This window comes from Mustela putorius, unplaced genomic scaffold (assembly GCF_011764305.1).
Source record: "Mustela putorius furo isolate JIRA1106 unplaced genomic scaffold, ASM1176430v1.1 tig00000174_pilon_pilon_pilon, whole genome shotgun sequence".
In the NCBI taxonomy this organism is placed as follows: domain Eukaryota; kingdom Metazoa; phylum Chordata; class Mammalia; order Carnivora; family Mustelidae; genus Mustela; species Mustela putorius.
In genome coordinates this window covers 438,362-466,112 of record NW_025421304.1, presented here as the reverse complement: position 1 = coordinate 466,112, position 27,751 = coordinate 438,362, and the positions used below count along the sequence as shown (strand labels likewise).

Below are 27,751 nucleotides of genomic sequence, written 5' to 3'. Positions count from 1 at the left end.
TCCAGAATTGTTGCATTGTGAGTTATCCTTTCTTTCCTGACTTCCTTAATATCCACAATTCCCTGATATCTGAACCTCCCAAACCACACCCACAAAGCACCTCCCAGACCTATCATGATGATGCAAATATTCAAAGACTACTCTTGAATCTTCACATCCCACTCCAGAATCTCTTCCAATATCCCTTTACTTGGAAAAGTTAAAAAAAAAAAAAAAAGTTTGCATGTTAGTATCAGCCTACCCCAATAGGATGATGTTCAGGAAGGATCAGCTTTGTGCCCTATTCCAATCCTGGTGGCACAGCTCACAGAGGGTTTTATATCCATGAATGTGGAATGCTTGTTGACAGAACTCAATAAGAACCAAAATCAGGCACGGGGCTGTGAAGAGGAAACATGAAATGGAAGAACTGAGCGTGTTAGAGAAGGGATTGAGGTGCAGGGAGTGGGAGGTGGTTGGAGGTGGGATCCTGAGATAATCCAGATCCCTGCATGTAGACATGTGTGTACACAGTGAAGAGAGAGCCAGGCTGATAGGTTACCTTAAAAAGGCAAACATAATACAACAGCAGGTCAGGTGATGATGTGACTCTACGAACTTACTCCCCTTTCTTTCCTTCGGAGAAGGAAAGGGGACTGGAAGTTGAATCAGTCACTAGTGGCCAATGACTTAATCATGCCTGTGTAATGAAGCATCCATAAAAACCCCAAACAATGGGAGTTTAGAGAGCTTCCAGGTTGATGGAGATTTGGGGAGGGGGTGCACTCAGTATGAAAGTTCTGTGACCCTTCCCTGTACCTTGCCCTATGCATCTCTCCCATGTGGTTGTTCTTATATTATCTCTCTATAATAAACTGTAATCTAGTAAGTAAAATATTTCTCTGAATTCTGTGAGAATTTAGCCTGAAAGTGATCTATGACCTAGAAATTAAGGCTGAAAACAAAGGAGTAGTAATCACCTTTCAGGTCAGAAAACTAACATTAAAGTAGGATATGAGAGAGGGAAGAAATAATCAGATGAGTGTGGAGGTGGAGCATTTATGGGGATGCAGGAGGCAGGGAGGAGGGCAGTTTGTGCACAGAATCATTACAGAGAGACGGTCTTTTGGGAGGTGTGCACACAAGGATCGTGGCTAGATTGGAATATGACAGATACCCCTGAAAGGTATATTCAGGGGTTGGCATTGAATAAAAAATGGAGTCAAGTGGAGAGCCTTTCCCATCCTGCACACAGATGGGGGGAGAGCATGGATATAATCAGCAGGTGATGGGCAAATGGGGAGCAGACAAATGGGGATTGACAGCAAATAGTCCCTCAAGAGGGAGATGGGGGAAATAAGCACAATCCTGTCTCACACACACACACACACACACACACACACACACACACACACAGAAAGAGAGAGAGAGAGGAGGGAGGGAGAGAGAGAGAGAGAGAGAAGGGGGCGATGCCTGGGTGGCTCAGTCATTAAGTGTCTGCCTTCAGCTCGGGTCATGATCCCAAGATTCTGGGGCTCTCTGCTCAGCTGGAAGCTTGCTTCTCCCTCTCCCACTCCCCCTACTTGTGCTCCTTCTCTCACTGTCTCTCTGTCAAATAAATAAATCTTTAAAAAAGAAGCAAAGGTAATACAGAAAGAAAGAGGGAGGGAGGAAGGGGGAAGGGGGAAAAAAAAAGAAAGAAAAAGAAAGACACGTAACCCTTAAATCTACTAAAGTGGAAATTCGGGTTCAAGGGTAAAAAATGGCTGCACACACCTCTGCTATGTCACCTGCAGCCACAGGGTGGCAGGCAACACCTTCTGTTCCTAAAGAGTTAGCCGGAGAAGGCAGTCCCGCTGCAGAGATCAGGAGAAGCAAGGGCCTCCCAAAGGGACCTACTGGTCCCACAGTGAAACTCCAGCAGGCTGGAGGTTCCATAGTGAGAGAAAAAAACACAAAGTAAACATAATACTTATATACCTTTATAATAAACTATTTATATACATTCAAGTAGAGATGGATACAGTGACAGAAAATAAGGTAGAGAAATCATGGGAACAGCAAGTAATCACAGAGACAGAAAATAAAGTAGAGGAATCACGGAGAGTCGTAGTAATGGATAAGTAAATGATAATGTAAGGGGAGTGGACCTACATATGTAGACTGTATATGTTCACGCAAATACTTGTATTTGTGCGCCACTCAGTAGAGATGTTTACACAAGCTCCAGTCAGGTTGTGAAGTCAACAGGAGATGAAGGAAAGACAAAGCAGTTAGAGAGTATTAGTCAGACATAAACACAGCTCCTCGCCCCCTTCTGAACACGTTACTACCCCCCGCAGCAGTAGATGCCTACTCCGGCCTGGGCCACTTCTCCCACAGCCTCACAGACACGGATGTACATACCCCAGAACTCATGAGAAGCAAAAACCAGGAAGTGCAGAGGCTGTGCAAGACAGACTTCAAGGAGGAGGGATTAGAAACTCTAGGGAAGGGATTCCCAGGGGATCCAGATGGTGGCTCAAAGGCCAGGCAGTGAGCAGACATGGGTATCTGTGACTGAGTCAGCATGAACTCAAACATTGCCTGATACAAGGCTTCTCGAAAGCTGCTGCAAAAGACTCATGTGGGGGGCTTAGTAAACACAGACTGCTGGGCCTCCCCCCAAGTTTCTAATTCAGTGTCTGTATGGCACCTGAGAATCTGCATTGCTAACAAGTTTCTAGGCAACACTGATGCTGCAAGTCCAAGCCTCACACTGGGCTTTACTCTAACACCAGGTCAGGGGGAGGAATGAAAGAGCAAATTGGCCGCAGAAGGGACTTGAACCCTGGGTGTAGGGCGTTTTCTGGAAACTTCTCAAACGTAAAAACCTCCAAGATGCTGAAAGAACATTGACAGCATCATGTCTACAAATAAAATGTACCACTGAGGCAGGTAGTGACACGCCCAACCACCGGACCCACATAGACCTTCCAAAAAACCCAGAACGCTGGCACTCTGAGAACCCCTACTTTCTACCATCCCTGGTATCTGACACCATATTTCCTGATAACATTCCATTATAGCACAGAAAGGAACATCACTAATATGCCCATTTTTATGGACTTTCCTAGGTAAAAATATCCACTCGAGTAGAAATTTTTTAAAATAAATGTTTATTTTTCATTTAAAAAAATTTTATATCAGTTTAATGGAAACCCTAAAACACATAGAAAAGATATTAAAAGATGTAAAAGATATAAAAATAATTATTAAAAATAGTCAACAAGCAAAGCAATAGTTAAGAGATCTTATATTCTAAAATATATATATAGCTATATATGCTATTTTAAAAATCAAGGCAGAAACATAAGCATAAGGGGGCGACACACCTCTAAATTCATGCATTCCAGTTTTCCAGTTTAACTCTAAAATTAATCTGGAGATCTATCAAGAAAGATCTGTGAAAAAAACGGGGCAAGTGTTTAATGTAACCGATGGGACAAAGAAAATGATTATTAGTAAGTAATGCAAATAAATGCCCAACCAAGACAAAAAAGCATGGCACGTCTTATGGGGAAAGGCTGAGATGGAGGATAAAAGAAAAAAAAAAAAAAAAAACCTGTGATTCTCAAAGGAAAGTAAGACAGAAGAAATCAGGGCAGAATATTAAGACTAGAAATGAGTCTCTGTATCAGAAAAGGAATGCAACAAATGGCAAGAGAGGAAACAGAGGCAGGAGTCACAGGCTCCAGGGATGTGGAGGTCCATGAGAATAAAGGAGGCAAGAAGAGAGGTGGAGTGAGTTCATAAAATCATTCCCTAGAGCTGTGCTGTCCAATGACGCATCACATGTGGCTATTAAGCACTAGAAACACAGCTAGTCTGTCTGAATCGAGAAATGGTGTAGGGATAAAATACACTCCAGGGGCACCTGGAGAGCTCAGCCAGTTAAGTGTCTGCCTTCAGCTCAGGTCATCAGCAGGGAGCTTCTCCCTCTCCCTCTGCCTTCTGCTCCCCATGCTTGTGCTCTCTCGCTTGCTCCCTATCTGCCAAATAAATAAAATCTTAAAAAAAAATAAAAAACTATCTCCCAAGCACATACCCGCAAACTAAAGAATTTTAAAGTGTTAAGGGTCACTGTCTCAATTATCACCATGACATGAGATCAAAACCAAACCAGCAGGTGCCATATAGACCAGATGTGTCAACTGAAAATAAAGATATGCTGCGCACTGAGAAGCACTGAACTTCCCCAGTGGGGCAGCAGGGCCAGGAGGTGCCACGCCTGTATCTGCGTGTGCATTTGAATGGACCAATCACACCCTCATCCCCACAGCTCCGCTGTCCTTCACTGGCACTGCTGGGGTGGAGCTGGGAGGGGAATCCACATCCTGGTGATAACCACAGGGAAAGAGACACTTTGGGATTTTGCCCTGATCTCTGAGTGGCATTTTCTCTTCTCCCTCTGGGTTATATTTTCTTGCTGTCCACCTATCTACCATTTTGCCAGCCAAAACTGCAGCCCTCTCCTGTGCCTTTCTCAATGTGAATGTTGAAGGCTTAGTCTTAACTCTTCAATCTCTACAAGATTTCCCCACAATTCAGACCTAAAAGAATAAAAACAAGATTTGCCTGAGGAGGTCCAGCCCCCCCCCCCCTTAGGGCAACCCTTAAAGAAACATCAGCCCAGTGTCTCCCCATCTCTGCTCAACAACTCTTTGTGACCCCTCCTTCAGCAACAGAAGGCAAATTCTTACGTAGGTCCCACCTGCCTCCATGAACTGTAATACAGCACAGACACCCAGAGGATATCAATATAATTTAACATAATACAAAGTCAGAAAGGGATGTCCGTTATGAAATGTTTAAGCAATAAAGCTGCAGTGATGGGGAGGGAGGGGGAAGAGGACAGGAGTCTAGGATGGGCTGGGAAGGAGTCCAGAGAAACTCCACATCCTGGATTAGGGGGTAGGGGAAATCAGACTCTGAAGAGACAGGTAAGCCAAAATTCTATCTATGCAAACACACACAATTAAGATCATACCAGATCGAGTCAGGTGTGGTTAGGAATGACAGACACCAGAGGAAGCAATTGCAAATGTGAAGGGGTTTCTCCATAAACCCTTTGAGGGTAAAAGCCAGACACATCTCCAAGATGTGTTTATAGCAGTATTTCTTCAATTAACAAGACAAAGGCTGGAGTAGCAAGGAGGGATGGAGGCCAGGCCCTTCCCCTGGATCATCAACGTGAAGCTGGCAGCAAGTCACTCTGGAGGCTACCATTTTCCCCATGAGGAATCAAAGCCACAGAGAAGCTCATGGGTGGGTTCAAGGTCAGACAGATAATAACGATTAGATCTGAGATCTGAATGTTGGCCTCCCAGGCCTGTGCCTGATGCACAATGACTAAAAATCAATCTCAATGGTAAGTAAAAAGTATCTCTCCAAATCCCTCAGGTTATTCTTTTCTGTCAGTATTTGTTCTAAGCTGGACACCGCAGAAGAACAGGGAGAAAAGGAAAACTCAGGAAACTAAACACACTTCTAAACTAATGCATGTCAAAGAAGAAAATGCATCATACCCAAGGATAAAATTTCATTTGGCATGGGTACCTAAGCCTGCATGAGGTCTCTCATCCAAAGCTATGAAATAAATCCTACAAAAATTAAAGATCCACTGAGTAATATTTTAAAGGATTTGGGAAGGTGGTGCTATTACCTATTACTAAAAGAATCAAACCAGGGTTATAGTTTTTAAACAAACCAAAAATCCCATAACCTCCTTGACTGGCTGTTCTTTCTACAAAAACTATGTACATCTGCCCCCAAAATAATGTTAAAAATAATAGTAAATAATACTAATACTGAGGTATCAAAGTCAGGAACTTAAAAGAATTCCAAAGTAACTTGTTGTGCCTTTCACAGCAATTTCTCAAAATAAATTTTATGAAGCTTAAGCCAATCAAAACTAAACGGTTTCATTAATAGCATAAAATCCCCAAAGCCACTGTAACTGGCTGTCCTTATCACAGATGTTCCACTAAATAACACAGCTAACAAGAATTGGATTTTTTTTTTTTTTTGGAATGTTGGGGCGCTATGGTATCAATGCACTTTTTTTTTTAAGATTTTATTTATTTATTTGACAGAGATCGCAAGCAGGCAGAAAGGCAGGTGGGGGGTGTGTGGAGCAGGCTCCCCACTGAGCAGAGAGCCCCATGCGGGGATCGATCGGAGGACCCTGAGATCATGGCTTGAGCTGAAGGTAGAGGCTTAACCCACTGAGCCACCCAGGCGCCCCTCAATGCACTCTTAACCAGGAATTTATTCATTTAATAAACTTGAATCCATCCGCCAAGGCTTCACAAAGGGCGTCCTGCAAAAAACACACGCCAAGGGGCGCCTGGATGGCTCAGTCGGTTAAGCATCCGCCTTCTGCTGAAGTCCTGGGATCTCAGGGTCCTGGGATCCAGCCCTGCCTGCAACGTGCTCCCTGCTCAGTGGGGAGTCTGCTTCTCCCTCTCTCGCTGTCCCTCTCCCTGCTTGTGCTCTCTGTCAAATAAATAAATAAAATATTAAACAAACAAACAAAAAACAAAAAGCCACCTGCCAGCAAATAAACAGGGCATTTTACCTGGGTGGGCTGGAAAATGCCCTCTTTTCCTTTTAATATCAAGACCCTGCTAGTCGGAGGTGGGAAACCCTGCAGATCAGTCTCTGTGCAGGTGCCCACCAAGTCCGGTTGGAAAGCAGAAAGAGCTGTAGGTTTACTGCTTGAGTATAGAGCCCGAGTTGGGACCCTCGCCACCGCGACTGCCGAATTCCCAGGCACACAGGACTGACCCAGAGGACTTCACGCGGCGCTGGTCCCCAGCATCCCACGCTCTGGAACCACGTTCAATGCCACCTGCCTGTCCAGCTTCTTCCGGCCTCGTGTTTGCCTGTGCCTTCATTTGGAGGCAGGCCTCCAGAAACAGTGGTCAATGGGAGACACAGTTAAATACACTGGACTCCGTTTGAAAGCAACACAGGGAAAGAAAGGAAGAATGCAGGTATCTCAAATATAGACAGAGCTCCTAGCCAATGGATGTGCAAAGGAGGCGGGCTCACCTCTCGTTGACCAATAAAAAGCGTTTGCAGCCAACACGCCTACAAAGAATAACCGGTTTCTTGCGGGATTCCTGGCAGGAACGCTTGCTCTGGGCGCCTCACCCGGACTTTCAATCTTCATCTTCTTCATCTTCATCTTCTTCTTCATCTTTTTCTTCTTCTTCTTCTGGTTTTTTTCTTCTTTTTTTTTTAGGGAGAGATAGAGAGAGAGAGAGAGAGAGAGAGACTGGGAATTAGCAGGAGAGGGGCAGAGGTAGAGGGAGAAGCAGACTCCCCAGCTGAGCAGGGAGTTTGACGTAGGGCTCTATCCCAGGAACCCCAGGATCACCACCCGAGCCAAGGCACCCAACAGACTGAGCCACTCAGGTTCGCCAGGCTGTGATGAGATGTGTCTTTTCCTCAAGGTTTTAAATTGAGACACTTGGGGAGATGACAGAATTGGAGCATGGTAGAAGCTTGGGGCAGGGTGGCGGGTGGAAAGGGTGGGAGATCCATCAACTAAGGCAGTATCTTTATTTTTATACCATACATTTGCCTAATCAGGTTTCCCTCTCTGTACCAGGAGCAGCTCTCCCCTAGGGGGGGTTTTGAGGAGACATTAGTCCCCAGTCTCTGCTCCCTTGGCCTGAATTGGAATTGGTTGCAGAGCTTTCAATTTCAATGTACACATCTTGGCTAGAAGGGATGGCATCATTGGACTTTTTTTTTTTTTTTTAAAGATTTTATTTACTTATGTGAGACTGAGCATGAGAGGGGAGAAGGTCAGAGGGAGAAGCAGACTCCCTATGGAGCTTGGAGCCCGATGTGGGACTTGATACTGGGACTCCAGGTTCATGACCTGAGCCAAAAGCAGTCGTCCACCAACTGAGCCACCTAGGCACCCCATCGTTGGACTTTTAAAATATTCAATTTTCACTAAATTACATTTATCGCTCTCTTTATGGATACTGAATTTTGTTTCTTACATGCAAAAGTATTCTTATCCTTCAAATTTAAAAATATGCACTTCTTTATTTTCTTCTAATTCTGTAATAGTTTCTGATTTTTACATTTCTTTTGCAGTTGATTTTCGGGGTACAGTGTAAGGTACAGATGAATTTCCATGTCATCCTTATGCAATGGCCATGCTAACCTTCTCTATATCATCCCAATTTTAGTATATGTGCTGCAGAAGGGAGCATGGTGTGAAGTAGAGATGTAACCATTCCCCCCACCATGGATAAACAGCTGTCCACACACCAATTTTTTTTTTTAACAGAACAACCATTCTTTCCATCTCTCTTTTATGTTTGTGTTACTGTCCCAAAACCATGCTGAAGCTTTATGGGATCTAATAAGGCAAATCCTTCCATTATATAATTATCTTCCATTTTTTTTTTCTGGCTTTTCAGGACCCTTTTGTCTTCCAACTAAGAATTAGAATGAGCTGGTCAATTCTATTATTAAAAACTGATGCTAGTATTCTGATTGAGATTGCCTAGAATTTATAGATTATCTTAGAAAGAAGTGACTTTTGGGGGCAACTGGCTGGCTCAGTGGGAAGAATGTGGGGCACCTGATTCCAGGATTGTGTTATTTTTATTTGTATTGTTGTGAGTTGTTTCTAGAAAAGACCCAAAGATTCACCTCTGATTTACCTTCAGGCTCTGTCTAACCAGGAAATGAAAGTTAAGGCATAGTTGCAAAATGCTTAAGTACTGAAAGTGCGCCAAAACACACACACACACACACACACACACACACACCATCTTCTTCAAAACTAGGGGATTGTTTTTGGTTACAGGTAAAGAAAATTTCTATTGATCACTAGTTCCCCACAAACCAATAGAACAGAGACTTCCATGGCCATATATGATGAAAGATTTAGACTTTGCAAAGTTCATTCAGAAAAGTCACAAATGGACATCAACAACTATAACAAGCAGCCAAAGTAAACCCAGGGTAAGGGGGCAAATATGATCTCCAGAGTTGCCACATTATAATGTCAGGAGTTCTGGTTTTCAACAAAAAATTATCAGAAGAGAGTCTTTCAGACAGAAATTAAAATGTCACTAGACAATAACTCAATCCCATGAAGAAATAAAGAACACCAGTTAAGATAATTATATAAATAAATATAAAAATCAGTGTTCAGGTGCCTGGGTATCTCAGTTGGTTAAGCAACTGTCTTCAGCTCAGGTCATGATTCTGGAGTCCCAGGATTGAGTCCCGCATCAGGCTCCCTGTTCATCAGGGAGTCTGCTTCTCCCTCTGACCCTCTCCCTTCTAATGCTTTCTCTCTATCAAATAAATACATAAATACATAAAATATTTAAGAAAAAGTCAGTGTTCATATATTTTTGTTCTATAATTGTATTAGTTCCTATATGAATTAAAAGACAACTGTATGAAGCAATAATTATAAGTCTCTGTTGATGGCACCCAGGTATAAAAACATAATTTGTGACAATAATAAGAGGGTGGCAGAGCTATAAAGGAAGAGAGTTTTTGTATGCTACTGAGGCAAAGTTAGTATTAATTCAAGCTAGACTATTATAGGTTTAAGATGTTAACTGTAACAGAAAATCAACAAGGAAACAATGGCTTTGAATGACACACTGAACCAGATGGATTTAACAGATATATTCAGAACACTTCATCCTAAAACAGCAAATGGTTTTCAAGAGCATACGAAACATCCTCAAGAATAGATCACATCTTAGGCCACAAAACAAGCCTCAACAAATTCAAGAAGCTCAAAGTCATACCATGCATCTTTTCTGACCATAGCACTATAAACTAGAAGTCAACCCCAAGAAAAAAATCTGGAAAGATATTTTTTTTAAGATTTTATTTATTTATTTGACAGAGAGAGACACAGCGAGAGAAGGAACACAAGCAGGGGAAGTGGGAGAGGGAGAAGCAGGGAGCCTAAGCAGGGAGCCCAATGCATGACTTGATCCCAGGACCCTGGGATTATGACCCAAGCCAAAGGCAGAGGCTTAACAACTGAGCCACCCAGGCACTCCTAAAAAATAATTTCTAATACCAGAAAGTGCTTCATGGAAGAGAAAAACATGAACACCCACAAAGGATTCTTTAACTATTTCAGAAGATTGTTTTCCCATTATTTAATTAAAACAGGAAAAAGAGGGGCATCTGCGTGTCTCAGTGGGTTAAAGCCTCTGTTTTTGACTCGGGTCATGGTCCAGGGGTCCTGGGATTGAGCCCCGCATCAGGCTTTCTGCTCTTCAGGGAGCCTGCTTCCCCCTCTCTCTCTGCCAGCCTCTCTGCCTGCTTGTGATCTCTGTCTATAAAATAAATAAATAAAATCTTAAAAAACAAAACAGGAAAAAGAAACCACATAGACTGCTTCTTCCACTAGCAGGTCTGATTCACTTCAGTGATTGAAAAAGAGCAGGAAATAAAAGAGCAGATGTTCTGACAACCCATTATTCCCACCATCTAACTTTTGAAACATCACCCACACACAAAGAACAAAAGACAAACCAGCATCTCGGCCTGGCAACAAGGAGAGGTCTGAACCGGAGTGACAGGGACAGATGGTGAGGTTGTGCATGTTGGGTGAGGCTGGTGGCTCAGAAGAAGGTGCTCTGCCAGCTCTCCACCTGGGCCTCACCTGTCCTCAGCCAGGAACCTTCTCACCACCCTGACCTGTCACAACTGTCACCTGGAGGAAACACAGCCACCCCTGGAGCCAGCCCTGCCCACAGCCTCCTGAAGAATGCACTCTGCTCTCCTCCGGGACACCTGGCAGCTCTCTCCAGACCTGGAACTCTCCTGTATGCCACAAAACTCCAGGATCTGCCCTTTCCAAAATTACACTGGCCCAAGGCTTTCATGAGAGGCAGAAGGCTCCCTCCAGAATGGTGAACGCCTCCTTTCCTTTCCTCTTTTGTCCTATTTCTCTGCACTCACCTTCCCCTCTGGGCAAACAGAGCCAGCAGCACATCAATGGAGCGTGAATGTGCTCTGAGATCTGAACCTTTCACAGCAGCTCTCCGAGGACTCCTTGTGCCATCAGAAACTAGCACAGCCCATCCCGGGGTGTTTGAAAACTATCATCTACAGAACAGGAGAATGGAAAACGCTCCATTTCTACCTAGCTCTTCATGAAGCACAACATGGTTTTTTTCCTTCATTGACTTCAATTCCAGTTCGTTTCCATGCAGTGTTCATTCCTTTGCTTCAGGGGGAGAATTTCGTGATTCCTCACCTGCAGACAACAGCCGGGGCTCATCGCAAGTGCCCTTCCTGTAGCCGCCACCGAGTTACCCCTTCCCCTCGTGCCCCTGCCTCCAGCAACCCCCGTTTGTGCTCTAAAGTTGAGTCTGCCTCCTCATGTGCCTGTCCTCCTCCCACTATGGTCATCTGTGTTCTTTCTGAAACTCCAGCGGAGGGAAGTCAGTGGGTTTTGTTTTTCCTTACAGATTTTGCTTAGTTTAACCCACTCTCGGTCCACCTGCATCATTGCGGACAGAGGTTTTGTTCTTTGGGAATCTGGGTCCTGTTCCATTGTGTATCTGTCTCCCACATCTTCTTTCTCTGTTCACCAGTGAACAGACACTGGGACTCCCTGCATAGTTTCACTATTGTTATTCATGGGGCTACAAACACCACGGGGCTTGGACCCCCACTGAATGTGCATTTTTGTGTCCTTTGGGTAAATACCTAGAAGTGCGATTGCTGGATCCTAGGGTTGTTTGATTCTTAGCTTTTGGAGGAACCACCACACTCAGTTCCAGAGTGGCTGCAGCGGCCCGCACTCCCGCCAACAGTGCAGGAGGGTTCCGCTTTATGCACAACATTTCCTGCAAGCAATTCCCTAAAGAGGGACTGGGAAAACCTGTGGGATAACCTGACTCATGCAGCGACAGGCAAGCAGTTCCAGAAATCCACCCAGGGTTCCCAAGGCCAAGCCTCTTGAAGCCACTGGCATGTTTCTATCCAGGAAAATTCCCAAACACTCTCCTTCTGACTTCACCACCCCTTGAACTACAGAGAAAATACGGCATGTCCAGATATCTAGATGATCCACTGAGTGAAACTAGAAGGTCAAGCTTAACTTTTAAATCATAGAAGGCCCCTTGAAATCATTTTGAATTCTTCCTCTGCCCTCATTGTAACTCTCTGGATGAAAAGACTAATCAGTTAGGAAACACTTGTCTCTGACAAATGACAAGACACCATCCAAGTCTCTATCTGACTGCGAACAGCCACCTAACTATAGATGCTGGCCACACCACCACAATCTAGGCCCAATGGAATAAACACTATTAGATGAAAGAACACATTATATATTAAAAACACACAAAGAGTAAATCTTGTCTTCCCTTTCTAATCAAAGTGATTGCCTAGGAAAGAGATGTTCCAAGTACCTTTGTAATCCAGAAATGAAGCAGAGAAAATAGGATCCTCTGCCATGTGTTCCCTGCAGGGAAACTAAGGAACTCGGGCACCCATTCTAGACTGCTGACAGCTGCTTCATCTGACTTTGTGGCTCCACTAGAGACAAGAGAAATGCTCAGGAGGTTTGAGGATAAAGAGAAGTTTTACCTCCCATCTTAACATGGATGTGACATTGCACCGAACATACCTGTTTATTTCTCTGAAGGCTGACATCCTGGGACAAGCTGCATGACTGACTCGGAGGCTGATTTCAAAACTTTGGGTCTTGTGGAGGCAGAATGGGGAAGTGTTGTCAGGCAGGGATAAGAAGGCACCTTTGACCTAAGGCCTGCACATCTGCTCCAGTTCCTGGGAGAAGGGGAGACACATGCTAGTTTCTTAAGTAGTAATTAGTTTCATTCTAAAGTCGACTGATGCATTGTCCTTTTTGGGGAAGTGAAGTTACTCTTCCAAAAACAAAACAAACCCCCACTCAACTCATTGGTTCCAAATGCAATGTGAGTCAGGTTTGGTTTCCTCCAGGCTCCAGACCCCCACTGGGAGGTCCCTCCTGCACCGTTCTAACAGCCCATTACCACCAAACCTGGGGACACGAGGCACAATGCTGAGTTGGGGGACAACTCTAGGGATTATTATCACCACTCTTGAGCCTGGGTAAACAGACTATACAGCTCACCACTGCGTCCTGTAGAAACAAGCTGCAGTGCATCACCTCTCAGGATCTTTCACCCAGCACCTCACCACCGCCCTCAGCGCTGACAGGCTGCACTGACTCGTCTTCCAGCGTCTTTTGCAGTGCAACTTGTCACTGCCTCCAGTGGTGGCAAGCAGCATTGCCATGCCTTCCAGTGACTCTTGCTCTGCAGAGCAACTCACCACTTCCAGAGTCTCGCAATGCAGCTCACAACTACCTCCAGTGGTCTCAAGCCACACTGGCAAGTCTTCCACCATCACTCAGACTGCAACTCAGCACTACCTCCAATGGAGGAAATCCACGTTGCCTCTCCTTCCCACGCCTTGCACTGTATCTGTCCACTGCATCCATTGTCCAGATGTGCCAGCAGCCCATCTTCCAGTGTCCAGTGCACTGCAGCTCAGCACTGCCTCCCTTGGTGGCAAGCTGAACTGCCCCCTTTCAGCATCTTTTGCACTGGAGCTCAACACTGCCTCCAGTGGTGGAAAGCTGAATTATGAGACCTGCTTGATGGCATGGCAGTGCAGAATTGTGTCACTGGAAGCAGTGCTAAGCTGCATTGTGAGACCCTGGGAGAAATGGAAATGTAGGCTCCCGCCACTGGAGGCAGTGGTCAGCTGCAGTGCGAAACGCTGGAAGGAGGTTTGAGATTTCAGTCCAAATCTTGTGAGAACTCAGGCAGTTCTCATAAGATTTTTACCCAAATACTGTGAAAACTCATTCCAAATATCCTATGAATTTATTCCAAATCTCGAGAGATCTCAGTCTAAATCTCCTAAGAACTCGGGCAATTCTCAGGAGATTTCTACACAAATCTTTTTTTTTTTTAAAAAGATTTTATTTATTTATTTATTTGACAGACAGAGATCCAAGTAGGCAGAGAGGCAGGCAGAGAGAGAGGAGGAAGCAGGCTCCCCACTGAGCAGAGAACCCGATGCGGGGCTCGATCCCAGGACCCTGAGATCACGACCTGAGCTGAAGGCAGAGGCATTAACCCAGTGAGCCACCCAGGCGCCCCTCTACACAAATCTTATGACAACTCATTTCAAATATTGTGAGAACTCAGGGAAATCACACAATCTCAGTCCAAATCTCGTGAGAACTTATTTCAAATCTCAAGAGATCTCAGTGCAAATCTCCTGAGAATTCCAGCAATTCTCAAGAGATTTGGGTTGAAATCTCATGAGAACTCATTTCAGATATTCTAAGAACTCAAGGAAGTCAGGTGATCTCAGTCCAAATCTCCTGAGATCTCAGTCCATATCCTGTGAGATCTTATTTCAAATCTCCAGAGATCTCAGTCCAAATCTGATAAAAAAAAAACCTCAAAAGAGCGTTTTTTTTTTCTTTTTTAAGATCTTATTTGTTTATTTGACAGAGACACAGGGAGAGAGGGAACACAAGCAGGGATGGTGGGTGGGAGAGGGAAAAGCAGGCTTCTTCAGAGCAGGGATCCTGATGCGAGATTCAATCCCAAGACCCTTATATCATGACCTGTGCTGAAGGCAGACAACTACCAACTGAGCCACACAGGTGCCCCTGGAAAGTGTATAAGTGTGTGAGTGAGTTGTGTGTTTGTGTGTGTGTAGAAAGAGATATTAAATAACCTGCTACTATACAACAAATGAGTCAACCAGAAAATCAGAAAAGAAATTTAAAAGCACATAGAAACAAATGAAAATGAAACTACAACAGTCCAAAACCTTTGGGATACAGCAAAAGCAGTTCTAAAAGAAAAGTTTATACCAATACAGGTCTATCTCAAGAAGCAAGAAAAAATCTCCAATAAACAACCTAACCTTACACCTGAAGAAGTTATAAAGAGAACAACAAACAAAACCTAAACCAGCAGAAGGAAGGAAATAATAAAGATTAGAGCAGAAATAAATGATATAGAATTAAAAGGATAGAACATATTAATGAAAAGAGGAGCTGACTTATTGAAAAAAATCAGTAAAATTGATAAACCTCTATCCAGACTTATCAAGAAAAAAAAAAAGACAATGGATTAAAATAAAATCACAAATGGCAGAGGAGAAATAACCAACACCACAGAAATACACACAAGCATAAGAGAATATTATGAAAAATTATGTGCCAACAAATTGGACGACCTAGAGGAAATGGATAAATTCCTAGAAACATAAATTACCAAAACTGAAGCAGGGAGAAATAAAAAATGTGAACTGACCAAAAGCCAGTAAAAAAATTGAATCAGTAATCAAATAAATCCCAACAAACAAAAGTCCAAGGCCAAATGGCTTTGCAGGTGAATTCTAACAAAGATTTAAAGAAGAGTTAATACCTATACTTCTCAAACTATTCCAAACAATAGATAAGGAAGGAAAACTTCCAAATTAATCTTATGAAGGAAGCATTACTCTGATATTAAAAAGAGATAAGGACACCACACACACATAGAATTACAGGACAATATCTCTGATAAACATAGATGCAAAAATCTTCAACAAAATACTAGCAAACCAAATCAACAAAATACATTAAAAAATTATTTACCACAATCAAGTGGGATTTGTTCCTGAAAGAGTGTTTCAATATTCACAAATCAATCAACATGATACATCATATTAAAAAAAAGAAAGAGTAAGAACAATATAATCATTTCAATAGATGCAGAAAAAAGCATTTGACAAAGTACAACATCCATTCATGATAAAAACTCTGAACAAGGTAAGTTTAGAGGGGAACATATTACAATTATATGGCCAATTAATCTTTAATAAAGCAGGAAAGACTATCAACTGGGAAAAAGACAGTCTCTTCAACAAATGGTGCTGGGAAAACTGTACAGCAACATGCACAAGAATGACACTGGACCACTTTCTTATACCATATACAGAAGTAAATCTGAAGTGGGTTAAAGACCTAAATGTGACATCTGAAACCATTAAAATCCTAGAAGAAAGCACAAGCATTAATTTCTCTGACATTGGCTATAGCAACTTTTTCTAGATAGGTCCTCTGAGGGAAGAGAAACAAAAAGCAAAAATAAACTACTGAGACACCACCAAAATAAAAAGCTTCTGTGGAGTGAAGAACACAATCAACAAAAGTAAAAGGGAACCTATGGAATGGGAGAAGATATTTGCAAATGATATATCCAATAAAAGGTTAATATCCAAAATATATGAAGAACTTCTACAACTCAACAGCCAAAACACAAATAACCAATTAAAAAATGGGCTGAAGGACAGTTATTTCTCCAAAGAAGACATACAATTCACCAAAAGACATGGGAAAAGATGTTCATCATCACTCATCATCAGGGAAATGCAATCAAAATTACAATGGGAGATCACCTCACACCTGTTGGAATGGCTAAAATCAACAACACAAGAAACAGCGTTGGCAAGAATGGAGAACTGTTGGTTGGAATGCAAACTATTACAGCCACTATGGAAAACAATATGGAGGTTCCTCAAAAAATTAAAAATGGAACTACCCTAGCACCTGGGTGGCTCAGTTGGTTGGTTAAGCAGCTGCCTTTGGCTCAGGTCATGATCCCAGGGTCCTGGGATTGAGCCCCTCCTCAGGTCTCCCTGCTTGGAAGAAGTCTGCTTCTTCCTCTGCCCCTCCCCCCTACTCATGCTTTCTCTCTCTCAAATGAATAAATAAAATCCTAAAAAAAAAAAAAAAAGAACTACCCTATGACCCAGCAACCACACTATTGGGTATTTTCCCAAAGAATATAAAAACACTAATTCAAAGGGACACATGTATCCCTTTGTTTATAGCAGCATTATTTACAAGAGCAGCCCAAGTGTCCATTGATTGATGAATGGATAAAGAAGTTGGGGTGCATATATACAAAAGCTTATTATTCAGTCACGAAAGAGAATGAAATCCTGCCATATGCAACAACATGGATGGAGCTATGGAGTATAATGCTAAGTGAAATAAGTCAGTCAAAGAAAAACAAATACCATATGATTTCACTCATATGTGGCATTTAAGACTCAAATGAGCATAAGGACAAGAGAGAGGCAGGGAAAAAGAGAGAGAGAGAGAAATCAAGAAACAGACTCTTAATTATAGAGAACAAACTGTAGGTTCCCAGAGGGGAGAGGGGTAGGGGTAAGGGTCAAATAGGTGATGGGTATTAAGGAGTACAATTGTTGTGATGAGCACTAGGTAATGAATGGAAGTGTTGGATCACTATATTATATATCTGAAACTAATATAACACTGTATGTTAACTAACTGGAATTAAAATAAAAACTTTAAAAAAAAGATGTCAGCTGTAATCCCCCTTATAACCAATAAGAAAATAAGTTAAAAGTACATAGAGAAAGAAATAAAGAGGGAATCAGAATGGTACACTCAAAAAAAAAAAAATCAAAGTAAAAGGCAGTAATAAACTTGAGAACAAAATATGTATAACATAAAAAACAAATAGCATAATGGCAGAAATCCTTTATCAGTACTTATTTATTTTATTTATTTATTTTTAAAGATTTATTTGAGAGAGAGAACGCACAAGCTGGAGGGGCAGAGGGAGAAGGAGAGAAAATCTCAAGTAGACTCCATGCTGAGCACAGACCCTGAACCAGGGCTTAACCCCATGACTCTGAGAGCATGACCTGAGCCAACACCAAAAGTCAGATGCTTAACACACTGCACCCAGGTGCCCCAGTAATTAATTAATTTTGAAATATTTTTAATTTATTTGAGAGACAGAGAGCATGAGAGAGCAAGCATGAGCATGGGGGAAAGGCAGAAGGAGAAGCAGGCTCCCCGCTGAGCAGGAAGTCCAATGTTTGGCTCCATCACAGGACCCTGGGATCATGACCTGAGCTGAAGGCAAAAGCTTAACTGATTGAGTCACCCAGGTGCCCTTATTTATTTCTTAAGTAGGCTCCATGCCCAGTGCAGAGCCCAAAGCGGGGCTGAACTCAGGACTGAAATCTTGAACTGAGCCAAGATCAACAGTTGGTCACTCAACTGACTGAGCCACCCAGGCGTTCCAGTATTTAATTGTAAGTGGATTAAACTTTCCAACAAAAAGGCAGATATTGGCAGGATGGATTTTTTAAATGATCTAACTACATGCTATCTAAAAGAGACTCACTTTATTTATTTATTTTTAAAGATTTTATTTATTTATTTGACAGACAGAGATCACAAGTAGGCAGAGCAGCAGGCAGAGTGAGAGGAGGGGAAGCAGGCTCCCTGCTGAGCAGAGAGCCTGATGCAGGGCTCCATCCCAGGACTGTAAGACCATGACCTGGGCTAAAGGCAGAGGCTTTAGTCTACTAAGCCATCCAGGCATCCCTATTTATTTATTTTTAAAAATGTTATTTATTCACTTGAAAGAGAGAAAGAGCAAGCAAGGGCAAGTTGGGGGAAAGGTAGAGGGAGAGGGAGAAGCAGACTCCCTGCTGATCAGGGAGCCTGATACGGGGCTCAATTCTAGGACCCAGAGATCATGATCTAAGCCAAAGGCAGATGCTTAACCATCTGAGCCACCCAGGCACCCACACCAAGAGACTCACTTTAGACCCAAAGACACATATAGTTTCAAAGTGAAACAATGGAAAATTACATTTAGGCAGTTGGTAACTCAAAGAGATCTGAGATGGCTATAATAGCATAGAAAAGTAGACTTTAAATGAGAAAAGGTTAAAGAGACAATGAATTATATATTAATTAAAGTGTCAGTCTTCAGAAGGCACAACAATCAAAAATATATATGCAGCTAACAATAGAGCCATATAATATACAAAGCAAAACCCAATAGGATTGAATGAAGAAATAGACAATTCAACAATAATAGTTGAAGACCTCAAGCCCCATATTTATTAAAAGACACACACAGATCAACAAGGAAACATAGGACTTGAACAAGGCTGTAAACCAACTAGAACTAACAGACATATGTAAAACACTTCACCTAACGTCAGAATAAACATTATTCTCAAGTGTCATGGAACATTCTTTAGGACAGACCACATGCTAAGACAGACAGACAGACAGACAGACACACACACACACACACACACACACACACACTCCTCAGTAAATTTATAAGCACTGAAACCATATAACGTATCTTCCCTGACCAGATGGAATGAAATTAGAGATCAGTAGAGAAGGAAATCTGACTACTCACAACTACATGAAAATTAAACACAGTTTGAAACAACCAGTGGATCAATGAAATGAAAAAAAAAATCACAACAGAATTCAGACAATACTTTGAGATGAATGAAAACATAAACACATCAAAACTTCAAGGCTTCTGCTAATGCAGTACTCAGAGGAAAATTCACAGCTATAAATGGCTACATTAAAAACAAGAAAGATCTCAAATCAATAACTTGACTTTCTACCTTAAGAAACTAGAAAAAGAAGAGCAAATAAACACAAAGTAAGCAGAAGGAAAGAAATGATAAATATTAGAAAGGATATACATAAAACAAGAAATAGAAAAACAAGAGAGAATCAATAAAATAAAAAATTGGTTCCTTGAAAAGATTGACAGAACTGATAAACCATTAGATAGACTAAGAAAAATAGGTGATTCAAGTTACTAGTATCTGGAATGAAAGTTGGGACATTACTATTAAACTTGCAGAAATGAAAAAATTATAAGAGAACATTGTGAACAATTTTATAAACAAATCAGATGACTCAGATGAAGCTGACAAGTTCCTAGAAACACACAAAAAACTACCATAACCTATTCAAAAGGAGTATGTAACAGTCTTTTCATGGCAAATAAGGAAATTGAATCAGAAAGCCAGTACATTCTGTTATGGAATGAATGTTTTTGTCTCTCTCAAAATTCATATGTTCAAGTCCTAATCCCCCACATGAAGGTATTTCAAGTTGGAGTCTTTGAGAGATAACTAGGCTTAGATGAAGTCATGAGGGCAGAGTTCCAACAACAGGACTAGTACCCTTGTAAGAGGAAACCAGAGAGTGTGCTCTCTATGTGACTCTCCCTCTTCCATATGAAGATACAGCAAGGAGGCAACTGTCTGCAAATCAGAAAGAAGGCCCTCAACAGATGCTGAATCTGGTGGCACTTTGACCTTGGACTCCCCAGCTTCAGAACTATGAAAAATAAATGTTTGTTGTTTAGGCCACATCTATGGTTAATTTTACTATAGCACCCCAAATTGACTAAGAAAACCTCTAACAAATAAAAGAATCATATGGCTTCACTGGTGAATTCTACCAAAACATTTAAAGAATTATCACCAATATTTCTGAAACTCTTCCAAAAAAATTAAAAAGAAGGGAATACTTCCAAATTAATTCTATAAGGCCAGTATTACCCCAATATCAAAACCAGATAAATACATCATGGAAAACTACAGACCAACATTCTTTATGAATAGAAATGCCAAGAATCCTCAATAAAATACTAGCAAATTGAATTAAGCTGCATGCAAAAAACTTATGCACCATGACCAAGTGGGATGTATCCCAGGAACGTAAGGCTGGTTCAACATGGGAAAATCCATGAATGAAATATATTAATAGAACAAAGAAAAAAGGGCATCTGTGAAAATTAATAGCGAAAGCTTTTTCCTCTAAGACAAGGAACAAGAAAGACAAGGATGTCTCCTCTTGCCACTTCTCTTAAACATTATACTGGAAGTTCTAGCCAAGGCAAGTAGGCAAGAAAAAGAAGTAAAAGTCATCCAAATTGGAAAGAAAAAAAGCAAAACTACTTCTCTTCACAGATAATATGATCTTGTATATAGTAAACTCTAAACAATCCACTAAAAATTATTAGAAATTATAAATGAGCTCAGCAAAGTTCCAGGATACAAAATCAATGTTCAAAAGTCAGTTGTATTTCTACATATTAGTAATGAACAATCCCAAAATGAAATTTAAAACAAGAATAAGATTCTTGGGGCACCTGGGTGGCTCAGTGGGTTAAACCCTCTGCCTTCGGCTCAGGTCATGATCCCAGGGTCCTGGGATCGAGCCCCACATCGGGCCTCTGCTCAGCAGGGAGCCTGCTTCCCCCTCTCTCTCTGCCTGCCTCTCTGCCTACTTGTGATCTCTGTCAAATAAATAAATAAATTTTTTAAAAAAGAATAATATTCTTGTATACTGCAAAATATAAAACACTGTTGAAAGAAATTAAAGAAGACTTAAATAAATTGAAAGACACCCTGTGTTCATGAATTCTAAGCCTTAATGTTGTTAAGATGGCAATATTTCCCAAAGCCACTGCAGATCCAATGCAATCCCTATCAAAATCCCAATGGCTTTTTTTTTTTTTCCAGAAACAGACAAGCTGATCCTAAAATTTATATGGTATTACAAATGAGTCACAATGGCCAAAATTATCTTGAAAAAGAAGAAAATTGCAAGGACACCTGGGTGGCTCGGTTGGTTAAGCAGCTGCCTTCGGCTCGGGTCATGATCCTGGCATTCTGGGATCGAGTTCCACATCAGGCTCCTCGCTTGGCAGGGAGCCTGCTTCTCCCTCTGCCTCTGCCTGCCATTCTGTCTGCCTGTGCTTGCTCTTTCTCCCTCTCTCTCTCTGACAAATAAATAAAATCTTAAAAAAAAAAAAGAAGAAGAAGAAGAAAATTACAAGACTCGCATTTCTTGTTTTCAAAACTTACTACAATACTGCAGAATCAAACCAGTATGGTACTGACAAAGGCTAAACACGTATCAGTGAAACTGAACTGGGAAGCTAGAGATAAACCCATACATCTAAGGTCAATCAATTTTCAAAAAGTATGCAAGACTTCAGTGGGAAAAGAATAACATTTTCAACAAATGGTACTGAGACAACTGGGTATCAACTTGTGAAGGGATGAATTTGGAACCCCACCTTACACCATATACAGAACTAATTAAAAATGGGCCAAGGACTTAAATGTAAGAGCTAAAACTATGAAACTCTTAAAAGTAAATATAAGTATAAAATGTTGTGACTTTCTATTACGTAACCATTTCTTTTTTTTTTTTTTTAGATTTTATTTATTTATTGACAGACAGAAATCACAAGTAGGCAGAGAGGCAGGCAGAGAGAGAGAGAGAGGAGAAAGCAGACTCCCTGCTGAGCAGAGAGCCTGATGTGGGGCTCGATCCCAGGACCCTAGGATCATGACCTGAGCTGAATGCAGAGGCTTTAACCCACTGAGCCACCCAGGTGCCCCTATTATGTAACCATTTCTTAAAATAGAACATCAAAAGCACAAATATCAAGAAAAAAGCAAATAAATTAGACTTCATCAAAATTAAAAACTTGTAAATAAAATAAAATTTTAAAAAATTAAAAACTTGTGCATCAAAGGACATCACCAAGAGAGTGAAAATAAAACACACAGAATGGGAGACCATATTTGCAAATGACAGCAACATATAAATAATTTTTACAATTCAACAACAAAAAGATAATCCAGTTTTAACATGGACAAAGAGGGGCAGCTGGGTGGCTCAGTTGGTTAAAGCCTCTGCCCTTGGCTTAGGTCATGATCCCAGGGTCCTGGGATCGAGCCCCACATCAGGTTCTCTGCTCAGCGGGGAGCCTGCTTCCCCCACCGCCCTCCCCTGCCTGCCTCTCTGACTACTTGTGATCCTGTCAAATAAATAAATAAAATCTTTAAAAAAAATAATAAAATGGACAAAGGACTTGAAAAGACATTTCTCTAAAGAAAATATACAAATGGCCAATAAACACAGGAGAAGAAACTCAACATCATTAGTAGTTACAGAAACGTAAATCAAAACCACAAGATACCACTTCACAGCTACCAATGGGACTAGGATTTTTTTTTTAAGGCAGGGGGAGGACAGGGAATGACAACTGCTGTTGAAAATGTGGAAAAACTGGAACCCCCATACATTGCTAGTTGCAAAGTAAGATGGTATAACCACTATGGGAAACAATTTGGCAGCTCCTCGAAATGTGAAAGATGGAATGACCATATGATCCACCAATTCCACTCCTCCATATACATCCAAGAGAATCAAAAGCATATACTCAATGAAAACCTTGTACATGAATATTCATGGTAACATTTTTCATAATAGCTCTGAACTGGAAACAACTCAAATGTCCATCAACTGAAGAATAGATAAAATCTGTGCTATATCCATACAATACAATATTGTTCAGCTGTAAGAAGCAATGTAGCAGTGACACCTGCTATAACATGGATAAACCGTGGAAATATTATGGGAAGTGAAAGCAGCCATAAAAGGCCACATGCTGCATGATTCCATTTATGTCGAATGTCCAGAAAAGTTCACAGGGACAGAAAGCAAGTTAGTGGTTGCCAGAGGTAGGCAGGAGGGAAGAATGGGGAGTGACTGCCTAATGGGAAGGGGCTTTCTTTTTGGCCTGGTGAAAAGGCCCTGGAAGGAGATAGTGGTAGTGGTTAGACAACCTTGTAAATTTACTCAAAACTACTCAGCTGTGCTCTTGGAAAGGTTAAATAGTAAAGTTTATGTTACCTGAACTTTACCTCAATTACAAAAAAAAAGTTTAGGGGCACCTGGATGTTCAGTGGGTGAAAGCCTCTTGCCTTCAGCTCAGGTCATGATCTCAGGGTTCTCAGGTCAAGCCCCACGTCGGGCTCTCTGCTCAGCAGGGAGCCTGCTTCCCCCTTTCTCTCTGCCTGCCTCTCTGCCTACTTGTGATCCCTGTCTGCCAAATAAATAAATAAATCTTAAAAAGAAAGTTTAAAGCAAAGGGTGATTCCTTGAAAAAACGTTTTAAATGAATATTTATTTTTTGAAGATATATACTAGAGTATTTAGCGATGAAACAATATCATAGTCTAGGATTTGCTTTAAAATACTCCAGGATTGGGCGCCTGGGTGGCTCAGTTGGTTGGACGACCTCAGGTCATGATCCTGGAGTCCCGGGATCGAGTCCCACATTGGGCTCCCAGCTCCATGGGGAGTCTTCTCCCTCTGACCTTCTCCTTGCTCATGTCCTCTCTCACTGTCTCTCTCTCAAATAAATAAATAAAATCTTAAATAAAATAAAATACTCCAGGATTGTGTATGTAAGGGAGGAGGGTAGAATAAAGGAGACAATTCATCACGAGTAGCTAGATGATGGGGACAGGAATTTGCTTACACTGTTCTATTTCTATATTTGTTTGAAAATTTCCAGGTACATGTAAAAATCCAATGTATAATATTGTAAAATTGCATAATTATTTTCTGTATATTGACATAGAGTAAAATTTCATCATGTGTTTTAGGACTTCAATAAACTCAGTTTTTTAAAAAGTCTTAGAATACCCATCAATTCTCCTCCTAGGTTTATGCCCAAAAGGAATTAAAGTACGTCGACACAAAATATGTGTGTACCCAGATGTTCACAGCAACAGCTGAAACCTGGAAACAATCCAAATGTAAATGTCCCTCAGCAAGCAAACGGACAAAAGGCAGTTGTGTTGAGGCTGAGCTAATACCCGCGCCTGGAATCGGGTCGCAACCCCAGCCGCGCCTGCCACCTGCCACTGCCTCTGGATCATGGACCCCCGCAAAGTGAGCGAGCTTCGGGCTTTCGTGAAAATGTGTAAGCAGGATCCGAGCGTTCTGCACACCGAGGAAATGCGTTTCCTGCGGGAGTGGGTGGAGAGCATGGGGGGTAAAATACCACCTGCCACTCATAAAACTAAATCAGAAGACAGTATCAAGGAAGAAAAACCAGATAGTAAGAAGGCGGAGGAAAACATAAAGACAGATGAACCATCAAGTGAGGAGAGTGATCTAGAAATTGACAATGAAGGTGTGATTGAACCAGATACCGATGCCCCTCAAGAAATGGGAGATGAAAATGCAGAGATAACCGAGGAAATGATGGATCAGGCAAATGATAAAAAAGTGGCTGCCATTGATGCCCTAAATGATGGTGAACTACAGAAAGCCATTGACTTGTTCACAGATGCCATCAAACTAAATCCTCGCTTGGCCATTCTGTATGCCCAAGAGAGCCAGTGTCTTCATCAAATTACAGAAGCCAAATGCTGCCATTCGAGACTGTGACAGAGCTATTGAAATAAATCCTGATTCAGCTCAGCCTTATAAGTGGCGGGAAAGCACATAGACTTCTGGGCCATTGGGAAGAAGCAGCACATGATCTTGCCCTTGCTTGCAAACTGGATTATGATGAAGATGCTAGTGCGATGCTGAAAGAAGTTCAACCGAGGGCCCAGAAAATTGCTGAACATCGGAGAAAATACGAGCGAAAACGTGAAGAGCGAGAGATCAAAGAAAGAATAGAAAGGGTTAAGAAGGCTCGGGAAGAACACGAGAGAGCCCAGAGGGAGGAAGAAGCCAGACGACAATCAGGAGCTCAGTATGGCTCTTTCCCAGGTGGCTTTCCTGGGGGAATGCCGGGTAATTTTCCTGGAGGAATGCCTGGAATGGCAGGGGGGATGCCTGGAATGGCAGGAATGCCTGGGCTCAATGAAATTCTTAGTGATCCGGAAGTTCTTGCAGCCATGCAGGATCCAGAAGTTATGGTGGCCTTCCAGGATGTGGCCCAGAACCCAGCGAATATGTCAAAATATCAGAGCAACCCAAAGGTTATGAATCTCATCAGTAAATTGTCAGCCAAATTTGGAGGTCAAGCATAATGCCCTTCTGACAAATAAAGCCCTTGCTGAAGGAAAAGCAACTTCGATCACCTAATGGATGTCGCAATAATACAAACCAGTGTACCTCCGACCTTCTCATGAAGAAAGCTGGGGTGCTGTGAAGAGAATCCCTACCCCTCTGCTCCCCATGCAACTGAAACATTCTACAATGGTTTGCCATTAGGGTATTCATTCAGATAATGTTTTCCTACTAGGAACTACAAACTTTAAACACTTTTTAAACCTTAAAAATATTTAAAAACATATTAAAAGGGTGTGTTAGTCCCTAAAAAAAAAAAAAAAAAAAAAGGCAGTTGTGTTGAGTTGTGTTGTATGGAATGCTAAATGGGTGATCTCTGGTGTACATACAAGGACATGGGTGATTCCTGCAAACACTGAGTGAATGAGGTCCTGCATAAAAGACAACATGCTGTGTAATTCCACTTACATGATATTCTAGAACTTACAAAACTAATATACATTTTAGAAGTCAGGAGAGTGATTTCCTTTGTGGAGTGGCAAGCCGAAGGGAGCACGCAGACGTTCTCCAAGAAAAGCTGGAAATGTTCTGTTTCTCTAGCCAGGAGCTCCAACATGGGTGTGTTGGCTTCATGAAAATCTACTTAGCTGCACACTTATGATGTCTTTCCCACACAAACAGAAATAAGTGCCCTATACTGTTAAGCCTGACCCAGGCCCTGCATCTCAGCAGACACAGCCTGATACTCCCCCCAGCTCTGACTGAACACTTTCTCACACATGGCACAGGGATAGGGCCTCTCCCCTGTGTGCACCCCCTGGTGTCTCTTGAGGGATAAGCGGTGCCTGAAGCCCCTCCCACAAGCCCCACACCTATAAAGCCGCTCTCTGGTGTGGACCCTCTGGTGGAGGCCCAGGTCCTTGCTCCGGCCAAACTGCTTCCCACAGGCCTCACACCGGAATGGTCTCTCCCCAGTATGGATGCGCTGGGTTGACCCTCTGGCTGAAACCTTGGCTACATGTGTCACACACGTAGGCTTTGTCTCCTGCATGGTCCTGCCAGTGTCACGCCAGTGCAGAGCGTGAAGTCAAGCCCCAGTCACATACCTCGCAAGCATGGGGCTTCCTTCCTGGGCGGACGTTCTGGTGGATCTGCGGGGCTGCCACGCAGATGGAGTCCTTGCCACAGTCACGGCATCTGAAGGGCTTCTCGCCCATGTGGACACGCTGGTGGTTCGAGAGGTTGGAGCTACAGCTTAAGTCCTTCCTGCACACTTGACACATATCGGGCTTCTCACCCATGTGGACTCGTGGGTGGATGGACAGGTTAGAGTTGCAGCTGAAGTCCTTCCCGCATTCCTCACATGTGTGAGGTTTCTTTCCCACGTGGTCCTTCCTGTGCCTTCTCAGAGTGGATCATGAGTTGAAGACTCTGGAACGCTCCGTGTACTGGTAGGGCTTTTCTCTGGATAGGAGCCTGGGAAGGTTAAGGTCGGCTGTCCTTACACTGAAGGCTATTCCACGCCCATTATATGGCAAGGGCTTCTCTCCTGTATGGGTTTGCTGGTGAAGTAGGTGGTTTCTGAGCTGTCTGAAGTCTTGGCCACACTGAGAAACCCCCACACGGTAGGGTTTTTCTCTTGGAGATACTTGCCAAGGGAGAATCCCATCATTCTCATCCTTGACACCTGGGACCAAAAAATGAGATGACAAAAGTGAGCAGGGGTTTTGTCGAAGGATGCACAGTGCACCTGGACACACTCTCAGGCAGTGCTGGGAAGACCAAAAAGCTCTGTAAAGTAGAGAAATGTTGGGCTGTTGGTTTTTGTCCTCTTGACCTTGGGTTTTTCATTTTTGTTTCAGTGGTAAAAGGAACATATAGAAGGCCCTCTCCTTAGTGAGGAAATTAAGTGTTACTAAAACACTGGATTAAATTCCATGAACTACAAATGTGTTAGCTCTTTTAAAGCATAATTATCAAAAAGTTAAAAATATAACT

The 27,751-nt window shown here is 42.2% G+C and overlaps 1 non-coding gene and 1 pseudogene across 1 annotated transcript; one reads left to right on the top strand and one right to left on the bottom strand.

Annotated features, from left to right (window-relative positions):
* Positions 1–8,148: 8,148 nt before the first annotated feature.
* LOC123391085 lies at positions 8,149–8,255 on the bottom strand. The gene has a single exon (XR_006605711.1). It is a non-coding gene; the product is annotated as a U6 spliceosomal RNA (small nuclear RNA).
* Positions 8,256–24,650: 16,395 nt separating this feature from the next.
* On the top strand, positions 24,651–26,038 carry LOC101685796 (annotated as a pseudogene).
* The last annotated feature ends 1,713 nt before the right edge of the window (positions 26,039–27,751 follow it).